This window comes from Mobula hypostoma, chromosome 2 (genome assembly GCF_963921235.1).
Source record: "Mobula hypostoma chromosome 2, sMobHyp1.1, whole genome shotgun sequence".
NCBI classification, from domain to species: Eukaryota; Metazoa; Chordata; class Chondrichthyes; order Myliobatiformes; family Myliobatidae; genus Mobula; species Mobula hypostoma.
This window is the reverse complement of record NC_086098.1, coordinates 159765731-159780962: the sequence shown is the minus strand read 5'-3', so window position 1 is coordinate 159780962 and position 15232 is coordinate 159765731. Positions and strand designations below refer to the sequence as shown.

The 15232-nt window shown below is 47.4% G+C and overlaps 2 protein-coding genes across 5 annotated transcripts in view; one reads left to right on the top strand and one right to left on the bottom strand.

Annotated features, from left to right (window-relative positions):
• Nucleotides 1-3452, top strand: part of LOC134342610 (zinc finger protein 239-like) — a 48595-nt gene extending 45143 nt beyond the window's left edge. For 3 of the 4 annotated variants that reach the window (XR_010017051.1, XR_010017049.1, XR_010017050.1), the window contains 2 exons: nucleotides 55-202; nucleotides 2900-3452. The gene's annotated coding sequence lies outside the window, so the exon portion shown is untranslated. Of the gene's footprint in view, nucleotides 1-54; nucleotides 203-1453; nucleotides 1562-2899 lie in introns of those variants that run through there. The other variant, XR_010017052.1, reaches the window with a different exon arrangement.
• The window catches only part of LOC134342609 (zinc finger protein 229-like), a 112206-nt gene that overhangs the window by 56908 nt on the left and 40066 nt on the right, over nucleotides 1-15232 (bottom strand). The window lies entirely within an intron of this gene.

Here is a 15232-nt window from a genome sequence, read left to right as displayed (position 1 = left end):
TACAGTTAGATTTTTTTCAAGTTATTTATTGTACCCTTCTTTCTAATTGCACAGGTAACCTCTTTAACCCCACCTGACTCCCGTTGTCTCGGGCGAATAGCTGTCGACCCCTGCCGAACAGTGCAAACGTTTGGTGCGGATACAGTGTGAGACCCCCAGATATCAGCAGCGACACCAATATCAAACAATAGACAAAGTGCGAGTAAGGAAATATACTTTATAGCAATTCGTAGTGATGGGTTAGTGGAAACAACTAAAAGAAAAAGCACCAAATAAGTAAATTTATCAGTCTTGTGCACATACCATTTTAATATGTTGGAGCTCATGCCTCCGATTCCATCCACAACATCCTTCCGAGACTTCGGCCTCCATCTGAACCGCCGAGGTCCGGTATCTGCCACCCTGGAACCGCGGTCTGTTCCCGAGCATCCGTCCTCTCCGCTCACCTCCCGAAAAGCCCTCAATCCTCAGCTCAGCACACACATATAAGATCGCATAACATGACTTTCATTGGCTAGCAAATGAATACAATTTCTATTATCTCTAATTATAACCCAAACATGCTGCCACAGAGACCCCCTTACTCAGCAGTTAACAGTACGAGAAGCCATTTTATTTTAACACTTCAGAGAAGCCATTTTGTAATAAGCAATTAACAGGTAACAGTTCATCTAATATTACTGAGAACCCTACATTCTCCCCCCACCGAATTAAGTCACGCCCTCATGACGTTCAAATAATTTGCCATCCCTTCCTGCAGAACATACAGCCCAATCCACGTACGGAAAGCAGTGACATAACTCCCCAAAACAGTAGAGATCACACCCTGTTCCCCGGTGCTGCATAGGCCAACCTCTTAGGGGGATTCCAACTTCTTTGAGACCTACGTAACCCCTCTTCTAACTCTTCCGCCTCGAACACTACAGGGGACCCTTTGAAACTACAAGCTGATCCCTCCTCCGAGCAATCACCCATGCCCCTCTGCACCTCAGAACCCTCTATCTCTGGTTCAGGGCCTACATCCTCTCCTTCAGCGCCCTGCAGTACCACGGACTGCCCCTCATTAGCCCCTCTTACCCCATCTAACCTAGTGGGGGAAAGGCCAGGAGGCTCTTCCTCCATCACGGGAGCATCAGCGAACGGCAGAAGGTACCAACTATCCCAGTCATCATCCTCTGAGTCAGTATCCCTTACAGGGGCTGGGCCTGGGTCCGTCTCTCCCAGGGTAGGCACGTCCTCCACCCTGCGGGGACGCAGAGTCCTGGTACTGGGTGCAGCCGCCTCGTCAGGCTCCCGCTCTACCTGTACATCTTGCCCCGGGGAAACAGGTGATTCTTATGGAGAATCTTAACAGGCCCCTTTCCATACTCGGGCTGCACCCAGAAAACCGGTTGGTTTGGCACCTGACTCTCCACCACATAGGGCGTGCGATAAGCCAATTTGTGTTTTCCAGGTAATCCCAGATTCCTGATGAGGACTCAGTCTCCCGGTAGGAGTTGAGAGAACTTTACTTTCTGGTCATACATCCTCTTATTTCCCCGATTCTGCTGCCACCTCCCCGGCCAACTCGTAAGCCCTTTTCAGCTCTTTCTTCATATCAAGTAAGGCTTCGGCGGCACCTCACCCATATCAGTCCTGAAACGAAGGTCAAGGGACAACCTTGCCTCACGTTCAAAGATAAGATAATAGGGCGAGTAACCAATAGCTTCGTTGCGTGTACAGTTGTAACAGTGAAGTAGATGCCCAATATGTCGACTCCAACGATTCTTTTTGCTGATCTCTAGAGTCCCGAGCATGTCTAGCAGCGTCCAATTAAATCTTTCCGGCTGGGGATCACCCTGCGGATGATAGGGCATGGTCCTCTATTTCTCAACCCCCAGCATGCCCAGTAACTCATAGATGAGTTTGCTCTCAAAGTCTCATCCCTAGTTACTATGTATCTGCTGAGGAAGGTCATAGTGCACAAAATACTTCTCCCATAGCACTTTCGCCACTGTAGTCGCCCTCTGATCCTTGGTAGGAAAAGCTTGAGCATACCTGGTGTAGTGGTCCATGATGACCAAGACACTCGCCGTGTTGCTGGCATCGAGTTCTATGGCCAGGAAATCCATACACACCAGGTCCAAAGGCCCCGCACTCTGCAAGTGAGACAAAGGGGCAGCCTACCCCGGCAGCGTCTTCCGCCGTATGCAACGAATGCAGGACTTGCAGCACTCTTCAACCTCCACCCTCATTCGGGGCCAGTAAAACCGATCCTTGAGCAATCCATAGGTCTTTTCCACCCCCAAATGTCCAGAGTCATCATGGAGGGACTTCAACACAACCTTCCGATACTTCTTCGGCAGGACTAGCTGCCAACACTGAGGTCGGTCCGGGGGTGATGTTACCCAGTATAACATTTCGTTCTTCAACCTCAACCGAAGCCATTCCCTCAGTAACAGACACTGAACTGTGCTTAGCCTTCCCTGCCCATGTTACATCCCCCTCTTCCACGGCATGCCAGACAGGGCCAATGCCCAGGTCATTTTGCTGAGCAGCAGCCACTTCCCCAGGGCTTAACCCTGGCAGCTGTGTGGTCTTCAGAGCAGTCATGTCACAGTACACTAGGGGCAGGGGGTCATCGGTGTCAGGGTTTTCATTGCTCAATCTGGCCTCTCCTTCTCCTCAGCCCGCACAGTGATAGCAAACTGGCACATTGCTTTCACCCCGGATGCAGTGTGACAGGGTTCTGAATTACCCCTATAGACTGTGTTCAATTACCCCTATGAACTGTGCTTGATTACCCCTATGAACTGTGCTTTGGAAAAGAGAGAGAGAGAGTAATTTAACACCGACATGTTGTTTTGAAAAGAGACAGAGAAACAAAGATTGCTCACATGTTGTTTATATTTTCTTCAAGGACATTGCCTGCTGGCATTTCTTAGAGAAGGGAAGGAGGAGTTATTTGAATGGCAGTTGGTGCTCAGCACGGGAAGATAAAATAGGAGGTCAGATGATGGACCTCAGACACATGTTTTGGACACTGAATGAGCTTTGTTGTACCTGCAGAAAAAGTGGGTTTTTGGTGGATCGGTTGGGCAGATCGATCAGTTGGCTCTTGTAGTGAAAAGAAAAGGAATTGATCAGTGGGGAGTTGTCCACCCTTGCCTGGGTGGTAGCTCCACCACAGAAAACCGGTCCCCTTTGTTGTGGTCACAGTCGGTGACTTTTAAAGGATTTCGGAAGACAACGAGAAGATCGACGGCATCAGCTCACCTAAAGACTCAAATCTCTCCCTCTCTCTCCATCACTACTCAACTCAATACCATGAACTGAACTGAACGATACTCATCATCATAAGACTGTATCTTTTTACCCCTAGACTTGAAGAAGCTTGGTTTTTCATATATATTTCCACACTACTGCTATACTTACTTACATATATATAATCATTGCTAACCTGTTTGATTTATCTACATTTATATTACTGTATTGCTTAGTTACTAATAAATATTATTAGTTAATAGGAATACTGGACTCCAAAGTGTTTTCCATCTCTGCTGGTTCGTTATTCCCGTCACGGGGTATGCTCACGGTCTGGGGCCTCGGCCAGGTGGTCACCGCCTCGATCTTAGCTGGGTCTGTAGCTACTTCAAACCGTGAGACGATGTGTCCAACATAGCCAACAGACGTCTGGCAGAACTGGCACTTGTCCAGGGAAAGTTTTAAGCCTTCCTGCTTCAGCCGGTTGAGCACCTTCAATAGTTTCACTTCGTGTTCTTTCAAGGTGGATCCAAATACTATGATGTCATCCAAATATACTAGCACTTCGAGCAGGTTCATATCCCCCACTGTCTTCTCCGTGACCCTCTGGATGGGAACCAGAGTGCCAGAGCTGACAGTGTGGCTGGGGTGAAAATAAATGATGCTGAAAGTTTAAGCAAATCCGCTGATAGAAAGGTTGTGAGTGGTGGTAAAAATCTTCTGAGGTGTATATATTTCAATGCTAGGAGTATTGCGGGGAAGGCGGATGAGTTGAGGGCATAGATTGACATGTGGAATTATGATGTTGTAGCAATTAGTGAAACTTGGCTACAGGAGGGGCAGGACTGGCAGCTTAATATTCCAGGGTTCCGATGTTTCAGATGTGATCGAAGCAGAGGAATGAAAGGTGGGGGAGTAGCATTGCTTGCTGGGGAAAATATTACAGCAGTGCTCAGGCAGGACAGATTAGAGGGCTTGTCTACTGAGTCCTTATGGGTGGAGCTGAGAAACAGGAAAGGTATGGCCACATTAGTGGGATTGTATTACAGACCACCCAATAGTCAACGAGACTTGGAAGAGCAAATCTGCAGAGAGATAGCAGGCAACTGCAGGAAACATAAAGTTGTGGTGGTAGGGGATTTTAATTTTCCATACATTGATTGGGACTCCCATACTGTTAGGGGTCCAGATAGTTTAGAGTTTGTAAAATGTGTTCAGGAAAGTTTTCTAAATCAATATATAGAGGGACCAACTAGAGAGGATGCAAAATTGGATCTCCTGTTAGGTAACGAATTAGGGCAAGTGACAGGAAGTCTGTGTAGGGGAGCACTTTGGTTCCAGTGATCATAACACCATTAGTTTCAATTTGATCATGGACAAGGATAGATCTGGTCCTAGGGTTGAGGTTCTGAACCAGAAGAAGGCCAAATTTGAAGAAATGAGAAAGGATCTAAAAAGTGTGGATTGGGACAGGTTGTTCTCTGGCAAAGATGTGATTGGTAGGTGGGAAGTCTTCAAAGGGGAAATTTTGAGAGTGCAGAGTTTGTATGTTCCTGTCAGGATTAAAGGCAAATTGAATAGGAATAAGGAACCTTGGTTCTCAAGGGATATTGCAACTCTGATAATGAAGAAGAGGGAGTTGTATGAAATGTATAGAAAACGGGGTAAATCAGGTGTTTGAGGAGTATAAGAAGTGCAAGAAAATACTTAAGAAAGAAATCAGGAGGGCTAAAAGAAGACATGAGGTTGCCTTGGCAGTCAAAGTGAAGGATAATCCAAAGAGCTTTTACAAGTATATTAAGAGCAAAAGGATTGTAAGGGATAAAATTGGTCGTCTTGAAGATCAGAGTGGTCGGCTTTGTGCGGAACCAAAGGAAATGGGGGAGATCTTAAATAGGTTTTTTGCATCTGTATTTACTAAGGAAGCTGGCATGAAATCTATGGAATTGAGGGAATCAAGTAGTGAGACCATGGAAACTGTACAGATTGAAAAGGAGGAGGTGCTTGCTGTCTTGAGGAAAATTAAAGTGGATAAATCCCCGGGACCTGACAGAGTGTTCCCTCGGACCTTGAAGGAGACTAGTGTTGAAATTGCGGGGGCCCTGGCAGAAATATTTAAAATGTCGCTGTCTACGGGTGGTGCAGGAGGATTGGAGAGTGGCTCATGTTGTTCCGTTGTTTAAAACAGGATCGAAAAGTAATCCGGGAAATTATAGGCCGGTGAGTTTAACTTATTGGAGGGAGTACTAAGAGACAGAATCTACAACCATTTGGATAGACAGGGGCTTATTAGGGAGAGTCAACATGGCTTTGTGCGTGGTAGGTCATGTTTGACCAATCTGTTGGAGTTTTTCGAGGAGGTTACCAGGAAAGTGGATGAAGGGAAGGCAGTGGATATTGTCCACATGGACTTCAGTAAGGCCTTTGACAAGGTCCCGCATGGGAGGTTAGTTAGGAAAATTCAGTCGCTAGGTATACATGGAGAGGTGGTAAATTGGATTAGACATTGGCTCAATGGAAGAAGCCAGAGAGTGGTGGTAGAGAATTGCTTCTCTGAGTGGAGGCCTGTGACTAGTGGTGTGCCACAGGGATCAGTGCTGGGTCCATTGTTATTTGTCATCTATATCAATGATCTGGATGATAATGTGGCAAATTGGATCAGCAAGTTTGCTGATGATACAAAGATTGGAGGTGTAGTAGACAGTGAGGAAGGTTTTCAGAGCCTGCAGAGGGACTTGGACCATCTGGAAAAATGGGCTGAAAAATGGCAGATGGAGTTTAATACTGACAAGTGTGAGGTATTGCATGTTGGAAGGACAAACCAAGGTAGAACATACAGGGTTAATGGTAAGTCACTGAGGAGTGCAGTGGAACAGAGGGATCTGGGGATACAGATACAAAATTCCCTAAAAGTGTCATCACAGGTAGATAGGGTCGTAAAGAGAGCTTTTGGTACATTGGCCTTTATTAATTGAAGTTTTGAGTATAAGAGCTGGAATGTTATGATGAGGTTGTTTAAGGCATTGGTGAGGCTGAATCTGGAGTATTGTGTTCAGTTTTGGTCACCAAATTAGAGGAAGGATATAAATAAGGTTGAAAGAGTGCAGAGAAGGTTTACAAGGATGTTGCCGGGACTTGAGAAACTCAGTTACAGAGAAAGGTTGAATAGGTTAGGACTTTGTTCCCTGGAGCGTAGAAGAATGAGGGGAGATTTGATAGAGGTATATAAAATTATGATGGGTATAAATAGAGTGAATGCAAGCAGGCTTTTTCCACTGAGGCAAGGGGAGAAAAAAACCAGAGGACATGGATTAAGGGTGAGGGGGGAAAAGTTTAAAGGGAACATTACCCGGGGGCTTCTTCACACAGAGAGAGGTGGGAGTATGGAATGAGCTGCAAGAAGAGGTGGTAAATGCGGGTTCTTTTTTAACATTTAAGAATAAATTGGACAGATACATGGATGGGAGGTGTATGGAGGGATATGGCCCGTGTGCAGGTCAGTGGGACTAGGCAGAAAATGGTTCGGCACAGCTAAGAAGGGCCAAAGGGCCTGTTTCTGTGCTGTAGTTTCTATGGTTCTATGGTGGCAGGGGCCCCCAATATGCCCTGGGGCATTCTTTCGAACTGGTAAAATCCCAAAGGGCATATGAAGGCCGTCTTCTCCTTATTGGTCTCATTCTGGTAATACCCACTCCTCAAATCCAACACGCTAAACCACTTCGCCCCATTCAGACCGTCCAGCGCGTCTTCGACCCGGGGGACCGTGTACTGATCAGGGACCGTGCGCCCATTCAGTGTTCTATAGTCCACACACCATATTAAACTTCCCATTCTTTTTCCAGGCCATTACAATAGGAGACGCATAAGGGCTTCGGGACTCCGTGATGATCCCAGCCTCCTTCAACTTACACAAATGCTGCTGCATGTCTTCCACATCTGCAGGGGCCAGTCGCCGTGATCTTTCTCTAAACTCAGTCACCCGTATGGTGTGGCAAGTGCTCCTGGAACAACCCACATCAAGCTCGTCAAGGGAAAAAAACATCTGTCATCGTCAACATCTTCTCCACCAGCCTCCGCTTCTAACCCTCCGGCACAGATGATGCCGCAAATTTAAAAGCTTCAGCGGTCAACTTAGGCTTTTTCCCGACAGCTCTCCCCCAACTGGCCTCACGGGGCGCTATGCATCATCATCACTGGGAACAAATGCGCTAGAGGCATCCCTCGCTTGAAGGTGACCTCCCGTGCCGTAATGTTCCTGACGATCATCACTAGCCTGCGTGCCTGTACCACTGAGGGCTTCTGCAACTCGGGTCGCACCAGCACCCCAGCAGGGAATCTCGACTCCCCCTTGAGATCTTCCGGGGTGTCCACTAAAAGGGCTTCACCCTCAAGCACTCCCGGGAATCTAGGGATCCCCACCACTCTCGCTGCTTCATCACCCTGGGCTTCGACTGGGCACACCACACAGTGCCTCATTCACACGCCACGTCCAGCCCAGGGCGACCCCACGCTTCCTCAAAAGCAGCTCGGAACACTGGGCGCACTGACAGGGACTCCAAGAAGTCTTCACCTTGTCCTTACAGGCTCCTAGGAGTCTCCGTACAATAGGGGTGTTGGTCCCCACCAGTACTGACACACTCCTGGTCTCACCGGGGTCTGGGCAAACCAGTAAAGTGGCCTCATGAGCCTCAGATACCCCCACCTCAGCTTCCAGTGTTACGTACCCCGTAACTGGGTTGCCAAACCAGCAGAAATGGAACACGTGTTGGAGTCTGTGATTACTAGGAACTAATAAAGTTTTATTAAGGAAATAAGTAATACAGTACACTAATCGCAAGGATATAAATGTAACAGGTTAGCAATGATAGTATACACATATACACAGAAATAGGGTAATAGGAATCAACCAAGCTCTATTGCAGTTTAGGGGTAAAATGATCAGTCTTAAGTGAAGCAGAGTTCAGTTCAGTCTAGTGCAGTTCGAAGTAATCGCTGTTGTTGCACCGTTGGAGAGAGAGTGAGAGATGCAGTTGGTTTCAGGCAAACCTTTTCGATGCCTTCTGATCCAGCTGTGGTCACCGATTGTGACCCCTCCGTTCTGGATGCGATCGTTCTTCCGTGGTGAACCCGGCACCCAGGCAAGGGCAGACACACACCAGGTTCCCACCGATCGTACCTTTACACCCTGTGAGTCTCTGACCAATTCCCGCGAACCGGTCCTCCAAACTCTCACCACCTTGTGGGGCACACTGCTCTTTCCAGGGTCTCAAGGCGTGTGTGTGTCCCGTGCCTTAGCAAACCCGCTATTTTTATCCCCCTGCTGGTGTATCGCCTGTCCATCAAACTTCAAACAGTTCAGGTTCAAAGCAAACGGCCTGTCTCAGACGCCAACATCGGTATTGTGTTTCTTTCTCGGTAAACTCTCTCTTCTCTCATTAGCATTTTGAATGTTTCTTCATTGTCTTCCGTTATCTCTCTCGTTGGCATCATTCGTCCTGCAGCTCTGCTTGGCGTCACACATGACACTAGGAACTCCAGTTTCACAGACAAATAGCTATCGTACGGGTAATCACCATCAATGATACCCTAATTTTCCAGTGCACTGAAAAGTGTCAGGGGTAAATGCGCCAGATACTGACCGTAGAACGACCGGTACAGTAATGTGACCTGCGACCCAGTGTCGAGTATGGCTTTTGCATCTATCCCCTCTATCTGTATCGACACGCTGGATCGGGGTCTCACCAATCATTCTGGGATAGGGTCTTTTCCTCTCGAGGGTCCAGCGGCACATTGTTGGGCACGTATTTTCCCAGAGACTCCAGTCCGTTCCCTCACTGAGTCTCTTCTAAGTTTCCCGACCCACTTTCCTGCTGGGACACCCATGGGCTCTCCCTTCGAGGGGCTCCCTGCCGTTCAAATTCCCGCCTGAAGTGCCCCTCTTCCCCGCAGTAATAGCACACGCCTCGCCTCACGGCCTCCGCTTGGCCTCAGTGCCGTCCGTCACTTCAGGGAGAGTCCTTCTCCGCTAGTCCCCTCATGCGGAGAGACTCCACCTGCCGCGACCCTTTTTTCTATCTCCCGCGTGCAGCTGGCCCCGGTCATTTCACCACAAGGAGCTACTACCGAGGACTGCACCTTATTAATGGAGCCCTCTTCCACTTCCAATTCGTCCTCCTCCTCCCTTACCTCTCTGAGCAACTGAACAAAATACGGGGGGGGGGGGGTTGGGGGGAAGGTCTGCGTGGACGTGTTCTACGGGACTGCGAGAGGCTGTCGTCGCGATTGCATCATGTCTCTGCACGTCCCTGGCTATTTGGTCGATCCTTATCGGATCCACCTCATTCCTTGAAATGACCCCCCGGCGCCTCAAGCAATTTAGCTTTCGCTCTAGCCGGAAAAGATACTCAGAAAGCTTTTCCCCTTTCTCTTGACGCAAATTCTGAATTCCCCCGAAAAGCTCCACCGTGCCTCACGTCAGCCCAAAAGCCTCCTCTAATGCGCCCAGACACTACTTCCAAGAAGCCAAGGGCTGGTTAACTTTCACGCCTTTTACCACCTCAGCTTCCACCCCAGCTGCCACCCCTCTCAAACTTTCTCCCAATCTTTGCCACTTCTCCTCAGAACACTGCCACTCGCCTAGCAACTGAGAGGTATGTTCTATCCAGGTCCCGTAATTATCTTCTCCTTCGGGGATGGGAGTCCTCCCCAAGAAAATTCTTAACTTCTGACACGGACCCACCACCCTGTTCACCAGGGAGTTAATGGCTGAGGCCAACTCAGAGCCCGCCCCCACTTCCGTGGGGAATGAGAACTAATTACATTCTCCAAATCTGACCACCTTCTTCCTTCATTCTTCAAAAACGATTGGACCCGCTCTCTAAAATCTCCGCCCCCAGCTTCGGCCAACTCCTCTGGTGTTCCTTCAGACCCTTCCTCCGTGACAGAGTGCACGCCCCATAGCCTATACACGGCGGCAGTCCCAACTCCTTGACGTCAACACCAGTCTGTACCAGCACAAAGGCTGAGTCCCCTGTTTTACCAACCTTTCTGCTTACAATTTAAATCTTACCGTTAGCTCTGACCGTACTCAAACATTGAATTAACACATCGTTTGAGGTACGCATATCCCCCACTTAATACGCAGGCATGATTAACCGGTACTTCCTCGATCTCACACCAAAGTTCGATCATTTTGAGTCCATCTCTCCTAATTTAAACGGGCGACTTACACCGTATCCTACAGAATTCAGATCCCGGACGAGACCCCACAATGTAACCTCTTTAACCCAACCTGACTCCCGTTGTCTAGGGCGAATTGCCGTCGACCCCTGCCAAACAGTGTAAACGCTTGGTGTGGATACAGTGTGAGACCCCCAAATATCAGCAGCGACACCAGTATCAAACAATAGACAAAGTGTGAGTAACGAAATATACTTTATAGCAATTCGTAATGATGGGTTAGTGGAAACAACTAAAAGAAAAGGCACCAAATAAGTAAATTTATCAGTCTTGTGCACATAATATTTTAATATGTTGGAGCTCACGCCTCCGATTGCATCCGCAACGTCCTTCTGAGACTTCGGCCACCATCCGAACTGCTGAGGTGCGGTATCTGCCGCCCTAGAACCGCGGTCCGTTCCCGCGCGTCCGTCCTCTCCGCTCACCTCCCGAAAAAGCCCGCGATCCTCAGCTCAGCACAGACATACAAGATAGCATAACATCAATTATGTAATAGGCTGGTTCTGGACTTATTTCCTGGCATAATTTAATTATTTATGGTTTTATATTGCTATATTTATATTCTTGGTTGGTGCAACTGTAACGAAAACCAATTTCCCTCGGGATCAATAAGGTATGACTATGACTTCCATTGGCTAGCAAATGAATACACTTTCTATGATCACTAATTATAACCCAGACTTGCTGCCACAGAGAACCCCTTAATCAGCAGTTAACAGTACAAGAAGCCATTTTATTTTAACACTTTAGGGAAGCCATTTCGTAATAAGCAATTAACAGGTAACAGTCCATCTCATATTACTGAGAACCCTACACTCATTTAAAGCAGTAGGGATGCCATGCAGGATTGTTAAATGGTCCTCTTACAGGCTGTGGGAAGGTCTGGAGACCTGCGAGAAGTGCATCTAGCTGCAGCTTCCTAGACTCTGAGTTAAGGAGTTGGAGCTGGAACTGGATGAACTCTAGATCTTTTAAGGAGTGATACAGGGCATATCATAGAAACATAGAAAATAGGTGCAGGAGTAGGCCATTCGGCCCTTCGAGCCTGCACCGCCATTTATTATGATCATGGCTGATCATCCAACTCAGAACCCAGCCTTCCCTCCATACCCCCTGACCCCTGTAGCCACAAGGGCCATATCTAACTCCCTCTTAAACATAGCCAATGAACTGGCCTCAACAGTTTGCTGTGGCAGAGAATTCCACAGATATCGTGGGATAATTACAGGTATAGTAATTTGGTACAGGTATACCAATTCGGATACTCATGGGGAGGGTCGGGTCATTGATCTAACAGGGCAAAGTCAGAGAAGTCAGGTCTCTGGCGCGGAGTTTGTCTCTGTGAATCAGAAGAGAAGTGAGGAGAAGTAGCAAACTGAGCTAGCAGGGGATTTGTTAGTTAGAGTAACAGAAATTATGTTCCAGTGTGTGGGGCACTTTAGATTTATTCCTCAGCATTTTTAAGTGGGAGCGTGAGCAGCCACCTGGTGGCTCATGCAGTTACCAATGACATGGGTAGGAAGAGATAGGAAGTGTTGCAAAGTGAGTTCAGGGAGTGAGATGCAGAGTTAAAGGACTAAAATTCCAGGGATGTGATATCATATTTGCTACCTATACCATGTGCTAGTGAGGACAGAATTAGGAAGATCATACAGTTTAACACAAGGCGAAGGAGTTGGTGCAGGAGGAAGGACATATTTTTTTGGATCATCGGGCTCTCTTCCTGGGAAGGTGGGACCTGTACAGAAGATACAGTTTGCACCTAAACTGGATAGGGACTAATTTCCCATTGGGAAAGCTTGCTAGTATTGCCATAACAGATAATGAAGTAGTGGTAGAGACAAATGTGGTTAAGAACTCAGACAAAGTTAGTATTCAAAACGTTCAACATGTTGCAACTAGTGCCCTGAGTTGTGCATATTTCAATGCAAGAAGTATTGTACAAAAGGCACATGTGCTCAGGGCGTGGATCAACAACTGGAATTATGATACTGTAGCCATTAGTGAGACAGCTACAGGAGGGGCAGGAATGGCAACTCCATATTTCAGGTTTCTGTTGTTTTAGACATGATTGTGTGGGAAAGAGGAAGGGTGGTGTTTCTAGTCGGGGAAAATGTCATGGCAGTGCTCAGTCAGAACAGAATGGAGAAATCATCTAGTGAGGCTTTACAGACGAAACTGGGGAATAGAAAGGTATGCCAATGTTAACGGGGCTATTTGGAGAAGGAAGTCTGAGAATCGGAGCGGGAGTGCGGCGGGAACCATTTTGATTTTTTCTTCTTCTCATCGGAGTTAAGAGAGGCGGGACTGAGCAGGGGTGTGACGTCGGCAGTGAAGCGCGTAACATTTAAAAGGAACATAGCCTTATACAGCGGGCAGCGTCGCTTTGCGGGCAGCGGAGTGAAGGATTAAGGGTTTTGGGTCAACTGGCTTAGGCGGAAACGGGCGAGGCAAAGTAGGCTTGGTTTTCAATTTTCCCTGTTATTTGAGGAAAGGGGGAAGTATGAGTGTGAGGGCAGCTTGTTGTTCTCAGTGTCGGATGTGGGAGCTCCTGGAGTCTCCTAGTCTCCCAGACGTCCACATCTGCGCCAGGTGCGCTGAGCTGCAGCTCCTTAGAGACCGTGTTAAGGAACTGGAGCTGTAGCTCGATGACCTTCGTCTGGTCAGGGAGAGTGAGGAGCTGTTAGAGAGGAGTTACAGGCAGGTGGTCACACCAGGGCAACGGGAGGCAGATGAGTGGGTCACGGTTAGGAGGGGGAAGGGGAAGAGTCAGGTACTGGAGAGTACCCCAGTAGCTGTACCCCTTGACAAAAGTACTCCTGTTTGAGTACTGTTGGGGGGTGGGGACAGCCTACCTGGGAGAAGAGACAGTGGCCGTGCCTCCGGCACAGAGTCAGGCCCTGTAGCTCAGAAGGGTAGGGAAAAGAAGAGGAGGGCAGTAGTAATAGGGGACTCGATAGTTAGGCGGTCAGACAGGCAATTCTGTGGACGCAGTCCGGAGACCCGGATGGTAGTTCGCCTCCCTGGTGCCAGGGTCCGGGATGTTTCTGATCGCGTCGAAGATATCCTGAAGTGGGAGGTTGAGGAGCCAGAGGTCGTGGTACATATAGGTACCAATGACATAGGTAGGAAAAGGGAAGAGGTCCTGAAAGGAGAATATAGGGAGTTAGGAAGGGAGTTGAGAAGAAGAACCGCAAAGGTAGTAATCTCGGGATTACTGCCTGTGCCACGCGACAGTGAGAGTATGAATGGCATGAGGTGGAGGATAAATGCGTGGTTGAGGGATTGGAGCAGGGTGCAGGGATTCAAGTTTCTGGATCATTGGGACCTCTTTTGGGGCAGGTGTGACCTGTACAAAAAGGACGGGTTGCACTTGAATCCTAGGGGCACCAATATCCTGGCGGGGAGATTTGCGAAGGCTACTGGGGAGACTTTAAACTAGAATGGTTTGGGGGTGGGAATCAAATTGAAGAGATTAGGAGAGAGGAGGTTAGTTCACAAATAGAGGAAGCTAGTAGTCAGTGTGTGAGGGAGTATAGGCTGGTGACAGAGAAGGGGAGTGCTCAGACCGAAGATGTAGGGGAGAAGGAAGAAAAAGATAATAAAGTTGTTTGCACCATTAGGGATAAACAGAGGGTAAGAGCTGGAGAGTTTCTTAAATGCATCTGTTTTAATGCTAGGAGCATTGTAAGAAAGGTGGATGAGCTTAGAGCATGGATTGATACCTGGAAATATGATGTTGTAGCTATTAGTGAAACATGGTTGCCGGAGGGGTGTGATTGGCAACTAAATATTCCAGGATTTCGTTGCCTCAGGTGTGATAGAATCGAAGGGGCAAGAGGGCGAGGTGTTGTATTGCTTGACAGAGAAAATATTACAGCGGTGCTTTGGCAGGATAGATTAGAGGGCTCGTCTAGAGAGGCTATTTGGGTGGAATCAAGGAATGAGAAAGGTGTAGTAACGCTTCTGGGGTGTATTATAGACTTCAAGGAGATAGCAGATATTTGTAGTAAGCACCAGGTTGTGATTGTGGGAGATGTTAATTGTCTGCACATAGAATGGGAAGCCCATTCTGTAAAAGGACTGGATGGTTTGGAGTTTGTAAAATGTGTGCAGGATAGTTTTTTGCAGCAATACATAGAGGTACCAACTAGAGAAGAGACAGTGTTGGATCTCCTGTTAGGGAATGAGATAGATCGGGTGACAGAGGTATGTGTTGGGGAGCACTTTGGGTCCAGTTATCACAATGCCATTAGTTTCAATATAATTATGGAAAAGGATAGGACTGGACCCAGGGTTGAAATTTTTGATTGGAGAAAGGTTAACTTTGAGGAGATGTGAAAGGATTTAGAAGGAGTGGATTGGGACAATTTGTTTTATCAGAAGGATGTAACAGAGAAATGAAGGTCATTTAAAGGTGAAATTTTTAGGGTACAGAATCTTTATGTTTCTGTTAGGTTGAAAGGAAAGGTCAAAAGTTTTGGTTCGGAAAAAGAGAGAGATCTACAATAAATATGGGAAGCATGGAATAAATGAGGCACTCGAAGAATATAAAGAATCTAAGAAGAATCTTAAGAAAGAGATTAGAAAAGCTAAAAGAAGATATGAGGTTGCTTTGGCAAGTAAGTTGAAAATAAATCCAAAGGATTTCTACAATTATATTAAATGCAAAAGGATAGTGAGGGATAAAATTGGTCCCTTAGAGAATCAGAGTGGATGGCTATGTGTGGAGCCATAAGTGATGGAGGAG